We start from the raw sequence: 8,327 nt of genomic DNA on the forward strand, positions 1-8,327 counted from the left end.
TGCCAAGTCATAGTATCATTTTTGCAAAGTTTTATAGAAACAGGGTTCAGTCCTGTCTGTTTTGTGGCTGAATGGTGAACATTTTGGAATTCCAGCTTACATTTTTCTGGTTCATGGTATTAACTACAACCTTGGATGAAATTTTACATTTTCAAGTTTGGGAAGTACATAACAGTAATAAATAATAAAAACTCAAGTTAATGTTTTGTATGTATTCTCTCTTGTAAGCAAAGCTGTCACTTCTAGTAGCCTGCCAACAAAATCTGGATGATTGAAATCTCAAATATACTAGGTTAAAATAGAAGAATAGTTTGAATAAAGTACCCTAAACCACTATGTCAATGGGATCTGGAGAGCTTAGGCTTTCATTAATAAAAGTGTAATGAGAATCAATCTGAAATTGTTCATTAATCCATGGAATATCAAGGATACTTGATCATAAATGAGATATAAAAAAATCACATTTTATCCCATGCGGGGAACAAACAGCAAATTTCTGTCAATTCTTTTCGAGAAAAACAAAAAACTGGCAACATGTTTGAAACACCAAAGTTGCATACAAATAGTAAGTCAGCATGAAATTTATATTTATAAAGTCTGAGCTCTCTAGAAAGGAATACTTGTCATTGGACCTTTTTTTAAATATAATGTTATCATTACTAATAGTTAGTTACAATGGAAACCAGATGTAAGTAAAACTTGAATGTAAAACTTTAGCAACTTCCCTAAAGGCTGGTAGCGACCTGTTAATTAACACTGCTCTGCAGCTGTGCCATACACCATGTGAACAGACGATTCACAGAGTCGATTGCTCCCCACTACATTGAAACAAAATTAGAACTTGGGAGGCCATCAACTACAGTACTTCAGCAAAGCTTTTGAAATCTGCTTCGGTGTTGTTTTATGGCATCCTCATTGTTCGGATGAACATAGGAGCTTGCAAGGGGTGGGGGCTCTTTTCTGACAGGAACAGGACACTCCTCTCCCAGAGTTCCACTTCTGCAGAAGTTGTTGCAAGCAGTCAAGAAGTTCCCATACATAATCTGTAGAATAGTAAAGATATGAAGAATAATATAATAATAGTTCATAAAAAACATACCATTTAGATAGAGGCATTCCAATCACTCCATTTCGGTCAATAGGCATGGTACAGTTGTCGGTCAAGTCTTTGGATGCCCAACTAAGGCGACAGCTGAGTACACCTCAATTGGTGTGGATACATGGGTCAGGTTTTACCTGACAACTTGTGCCTGAACAATTCCAATATATTTTTTACTGATTACAACAAAACCCTACACCTGTTTGTGCACCTAATATTATGAATTATGTAATCTTCAGCAGGATGTGTGGTCATTGTCTCAGTAGCTTAACCACTGTTTATGTAGTAAAGTAAACATGTGGACAGAGTAACATCCTGTCCCATCCCCTTGTAATCCATGGTAAGAGAGTGTATAAGATGCAACTTTCACCATTTGTATTCAGTAGCAGATATCCAGCCAAGTGAAGATATAATATACTCTGTTAAATCCAACTACTTGTTTGTGCCTTTATTTCTTGTTCACATACAGCTGTGACAACTCTACCAGATACAGTATGTATATGCTAATTGAAGTAAAGACTGATGGCCTCACCACACATTCCAGACTGCCCCACAGTGTTGGTGTCAAAATTAAAAATGATCCTTTTTCCAGAAAGTTATGGCACCAATTGATTTTCCAGACTAATCTACTATCAATCTTGAAAATTACCTTGAAGGGTCATCTTTGTCATGTTCAGATGAGTTAACTGATGGAGTGTAGTCCGGACTACCTGGCGGTTTTTCGGTGTATCCCGATGTGGATGCCACAGCAGCACACGGACCATCATCGCCACTCCTTTTTGTCTGGTAGCTTCCCCCCCCCCATATACATGCCTCAATGTTTTACTGGTGGAGACTCCTTGTATCCCGTTCAAATCTGACTACTTAAATCTTTAATGCCTGTCACCACCCTCCCCTCCCCCATTTCCCAGCTGTTTTTCGGTAATATCAAGCACATGTCTATAAGATCATGCTACCTTTAGATGGAGATGTACATTCTGCAGAATCCTGCCTTTATTTTCACTGCAGTTGGTTGGGGAACAGCTTCTAGATTAATCTAAATATTGAAAATTGGGAAAGAAAATAACAAGGAAGTTATAAAAGTTCATTTAAGAAAGCAGTTTGATATGTTTGAAAGTACCTGTCACAAGCGTTTTCTTTTGCAACAAAAATTGCAGCCCTACCAACAAAAATGGCAAAATATAAGGATGTCATTTACTGTGAAACATATGAGCTATGACTCTGAGTATATAGATAGGTGGGAGCACATTATAATATTGGGCAAAATGACATGTAAACATCTTATGCTTGTTATTCTGGATTTTTCATGATGTACCACAAATGAAAGTTAATATAGCCCTAGCCTACGCCTAACTTTATCGTCGCCGTACCTAATTTAGGGCCTAACTAAATTATAAGAATTAGCCTACTGTAAGATAGTAATAATACAAAGTTAGTCATTGTTGTAGTAGGCCTAGGCCAGAAAATACACTTACTCTTTTCCGATCCAGCTTCGCAACTACTGGTCTACTTGTTTCTATATCTCCTCGAGATTTGAAGATACTTTCTCCAAATAGAGAAGGAACGGCATTGTCTTGTAGACGGCGAGCTGTTGGTGTTCCAAGTCCAAGTTGCGCGGATAGGCGATAGGAATCGAAACTTTAACTGGTGAAGGGCGCACTGCACACATAAGATTCGCTCGAAGGTCCAAGCCAATCTTTACTTATAGGCAGCTAGGCTGGCTGAGTGCACTGGTACTAAGCTATCGCTGTATACAGTGTTTGACGAACACGAAACTTTCTTGTACTGTTGTGCACCCATTCTCATCTGATATTTTGTTTACTGTTCGTGACGTATTGTTTACGGCTTTGATCTCGGTTAGCATATAAGGCATACTTAGTTTTGGTAACATTGGCGGTTCCCCCCGTGATGTCATTATCTTTCGGAATTAGCTTGGTTATTAACTTAATTAAAACAGCAAAGAAACAATTGTGGAACTCCAAATTTGGAATATAGGGTTTTGATATGAAGCTTTTCAATTTGTGTAAGTTTGAAGGAAATCTGTTACGTGTCACTTGACCTTTAAATCTCTCAGGACAGACTATGTTGGCTCTGCCCTATCGATCAACAGGCCCCTTCGTAGTAACCACCCTTTCATAATGTTTCCATGTCGATTACCTCAGTGCATATTTGGAACAACATTATTCACCATTGATATGTACTTTTTCAGATTAATGAGACATATACATATTAATTATACAACACAACGTTACACTGACTTAACAAAGGCAATCTATGGACCATAATTGATGAATTACAGTTCGACTTGGCCATGGTGAAATGGCCATACCAATATTTAAATAGGTAGTCACAGTAAGAAACTACTGTATAAAAACGACAGCAAGGTGAATTGACATGGTGCAAATTGTCTTGTTGATGATAGAATCAATATGCCATACATTCACTGGATAGTTTATAACATACTTCCATCTCTTTCTGTCTTCGCAAGGGTTCCTTCCAGTGTATATCCATTATTGTTTGCATTAAGACACGGGTAAATATAGGGCTTCCCCTCTGTGAAAATATAAGTAAATTAAAAAATGGATACTATCTGAGACACTTACATTATGCTGTGTTCAATAAATTATGTATCCCAATGTTGACATTTTGCTACAAAACATCATTTACAGAACTTAACAAAAGCACCTCTAAGAAATATATATGACACAAAAAATAGTATTTGTATTGCATGTGTTACCAAGACAGCAAAGCCATTTTCTCTTTAATTGGTGTGTCGACAGTAAGGAATGGCCTGAACCTCCCTGCCATCTGATCACTCCACTTAATTACCATTTCACCAACCAAACAAGAATAAAGGGTTTCTGTAACTACTTCATCTGCCATATAATATTCTATCAAGTCAGTAGGCCTATACCTATAACCAACACTATTACATTATTGTACATATCTCAATGTGAGATATGCTCAATTATGCTAGCTAAATTTAATATTCTATCAAGTCAGTAGGCCTATACCTATAACCAACACTATTACATTTTTGTACATATCTCAGTGTGAGATATGCTCAATTATGCTAGCTAAATTTAATATTCTATCAAGTCAGTAGGCCTATACCTATAACCAACACTATTACATTATTGTACATATCTCAGTGTGAGATATGCTCAATTATGCTAGCTAAATTTAATATTCTATCAAGTCAGTAGGCCTATACCTATAACCAACACTATTACATTATTGTACATATCTCAGTGTGAGATATGCTCAATTATGCTAGCTAAATTTAATATTCTATCAAGTCAGTAGGCCTATACCTATAACCAACACTATTACATTATTGTACATATCTCAGTGTGAGATATGCTCAATTATGCTAGCTAAATTTAATATTCTATCAAGTCAGTAGGCCTATACCTATAACCAACACTATTACATTATTGTACATATCTCAGTGTGAGATATGCTCAATTATGCTAGCTAAAATGGGTTTTACATATTTGTATTGTTCCATATTTTTTCCACTTAAACATATCATGTTAACTACGCTTTCCAAATATGGACAGGCTAATGCCAGTGCTGTTGTGCAATTTTAATTATTTAAATTTTCTTAATTTTGAGATCTCCTGGTTAGAAATGTACACTAAAAAGTTACAAAAAGCACGATATATTTATATGTTGGTAATAATTGTTACATGTATATATAACCAGATACAAATGCAGGATAGAACATTGTGATGCTAGTCGTAGCATGTTCATGGTAATGGGATGTCCATCTGGGCAGGCGTCAAAATGTGCTTAAAAAAAGACTTTCGTTGCACATATTTATAGTACCAAGGTTTGTTGGTTGGAAGTTGTAGAGGGATGTCCTGGGAACATTTTTCGCGATGTTGGATGATTGGAGAGGTGTTATTTTTTCGAGTAAACAACAAACATATGACGACTTCTTATACGGTGTACGACGATTACAACAAAGCAGTTCATTGTCACAGCAACATGAAAATGGCATTTAAATGCATTTAAACTTACTAGAACCCTTGCAAGATGTTTTTGTTGACAGGTATAGAGGGATGTCCTGAGATTATATTAGGAGTTGTTGGATGCTTGGAGAGATGTTATCTCGCGGGTAAACAACAAATTTCCTCACTATGAAGTGTGGGCTAAATTAAAAATCAACAACGACTATCCACAGCAACGTGATAATAGTTTTTAAATGTTACTAAACCTATTTAGAACCAAGGTTTGTTGGTTGGATGATGTGAAGAAATGTCCTAAGAATACTTGAAGAGTTGTTGGATGCTAAAAGAGGTAATACTTTACGAGTAAACAATAAACATATGACGTCATAAACATAAATTTCTGGAAGAGTTCATGTTGTTAAAATATCACCAATATTTGTAGGAGATGTCTACAAGTATTCAAAGACAAATCCCAAGTCAAGTATCAAGTCTGTGAGCTCATCCCAAGTCATGTCTCATAGCTTTAAGGCAAGTCTCAGGTCTCAAACTACACCTCTAGTTGGACTTGAGTCCAAGTCTTAAGACTCATAGTTTTATTATTATACCGTAATTGTTATTTGTTAGTACAAACTGATGTAAAGTGATTTGGGCCATATATTTAGCATCCACAACACTAGCCATATGATTAATTCAACTCAACACATTTTTCATTTGTGCACTCGATATTCAAGGAAGAACCAAGCTTAATTGATTTATTATATTTATGCTTTGTGTAGTAGGGCTTGAATTATGAAAATGCATTGCGCGGGTGTTTGACATACTGACTGAGATTTATACTTATTTTTAAGACTAATTGCAGAAAGAGAAAGGGGAGTTGTTCCAGAATGTGTCGGACGACGGTTTTGCAGTGTTTAAAAGGTTACCACATTTCTTTGCATCAGAGTGCAATTTTTGTGCTGAGACATGTTAGAGAGGAGCAAAGTAAATATGTGTGCCGTGCAGGACATGAACTTATGCCTCATTGTGTGCACACCAACACTTGAGAAAGTCTGTTAATGCAGCATTAGATCTAACACGAGACCTAGTAACATGTGAAGGGTTATTTTAAAATAAGTTTGTAGTATGGATACAAAGGGCAGAATGTAAAGGCAATGCTAATGGTTGAACACTGGCCGAACAGATGCTGTTAGTCAAGTTGGGTGGTGATGAATGTTTATGAATTCCCTTTATTACAAATTCTGATATCAGAATTCTATTTTTATCAGATTGCTTCAATACTTTAAAAAAGCAGCATTTTGCGTCCTTTTCAAATGATTTTTCTCAACCTCACTAATTCCACGATGTTTATCTATTCAAATTTTACTTCAAATGGTGGCCATGGAAGGCGAAAAATTTACAACATCCAACGTTATTTTTCTCGAAAATATTTTCCGTTATGAGCGCAATAAACCCCACCCCTACGATTAGACTCTGAACTTCATTGACCAATACGTAAAATAGCACCATGGTTTATTTGTATATTTTGTCTATGACAGTGCATGGTACTAAAGCAACTTTTTGAAGCTATATTTAGCAACGGCTCATAACTAAACATGTTAACTATTCACTGATTGGTTAAATCAAACTAGTGGGTTTGGTGTAACTGTAGACAAACGCTTTTCTCAATATCTGTAGAAGTCCTTAATAACTCACAAATTACAATTATACAAGGGAAAAAATGGCCAATATGTTAGTTCGGTATCGCACATTCGATTCAACGGAACCGCACATTTGATTTAACGGCACCCCACAATCGATTTTACGATACCGCAAATTCGATTAATGGGTACCGCACAAATTCGATTGATCGGTACCGCACATTCGAATGATCGGGACGGCACATTTGATTGATCGGTACCGCAAATTCGTTTGATCGGTACCGCTCATTCGATTGATCGGTAACGCGCATACCATTGATCGGTAACGCACATTTCATTCATTTGTACTGCACCTTCGATTAATGGGTACCGCACATTTGTTTTAACGTTAACGTACATTCGATTCATCGGTACAGCACATTATATTGATCGGTACCGTACCTTCTATTGATTGGCAGGGCACATTCGATTATACGATACCGAACATTCGATCGATCGGTACCGCATATTCGATTTAACGATAAGACACATTCGATTCATGTGTACCGCACATCCGATTGCTCGGTAACGCACATTCGATTCATCGGTACCGCACATTCGATTAATAGGTACCATACATACGATTCATCGGTACCGCACATAAGATTGATCGGTAGCACACATCCGATTGCTCGGTAACGCAAATTCGATTCATCGGTAGTGCACATACGATTGATCGGTACCGCACATTCGATTGATCGGTACCGCACATTCGATTGATCGGTACCGCACATACGATTGATCGGTACCGCACATTCGATTGATCGGTACCGTACATTCGATTAATCGGTACCGCACATACGATTGATCGGTACCACACATCCAATTGCTCGGTAACGCACATTCGATTCATCGATACAGCACATTCGATTCATCGGTACCGCACATTTGATTGATCGATAACGCACATTAGATTGATCAGTACCGCACATTCGATTGATCGGTACCGCATATTCGATTGATCGGTACAGCACATTCGACTAATAGGTACGGCACATTCGATTCATTGGTACCGCACATTCGATTCATCGGTACCGAACCTTCGTTTGACCGGTACCTCATATCCGATTGATCGGTACAGCACATTCGATTAATAGGTACGGCACATTAGATTCATCGGTACCGCAAATTCGATTCATCGGTACCGAACATTCGATTGATCGGTACTGAAACTTCGGTTGATCGGTACCGCACATTCGATTGATCGGTACCGCACATTCGATTAATCGGTAGCGCACAGACGATTAATCGGTACCACACATCCGATTGCTCCGTAACGCACATTCGATTCATCGGTAGTGCACATACGATTGATCGGTACCGAACATTCGATTGATCGGTACCGCACATTCAATTCAACGGAACAGCACATTCGATTTCACGGTACCGCACATTCTATTTAACGGTACTGCACATTCGATACTACGATACCGTACATTCGATTCATCGGTTCCGCACATTAGATTTAAAAGTATCGCACATTCGATTGATCGGTACGGCACATTCGATTGATCGGTACCGCACATTCGATTGACCGGTACCGGGCATTCGATTCAACGGAACTGCAAATTCTATTTAACGGTACCCCACATTTGA

At 37.8% G+C, this 8,327-nt stretch overlaps 1 long non-coding RNA gene across 1 annotated transcript; it reads right to left on the reverse strand.

Moving 5' to 3' along the window:
- Positions 1-911: 911 nt before the first annotated feature.
- On the reverse strand, positions 912-6,526 carry LOC139967665 (uncharacterized). Its single transcript, XR_011793071.1, has 3 exons — positions 2,575-6,526; positions 2,056-2,135; positions 912-1,043 (listed from the first exon to the last, which is right to left on the reverse strand). It is a non-coding gene; the product is annotated as an uncharacterized lncRNA (long non-coding RNA).
- Positions 6,527-8,327: the final 1,801 nt, after the last annotated feature.

This window comes from Apostichopus japonicus, chromosome 1, assembly GCF_037975245.1.
Source record: "Apostichopus japonicus isolate 1M-3 chromosome 1, ASM3797524v1, whole genome shotgun sequence".
Classification (NCBI taxonomy): domain Eukaryota; kingdom Metazoa; phylum Echinodermata; class Holothuroidea; order Aspidochirotida; family Stichopodidae; genus Apostichopus; species Apostichopus japonicus.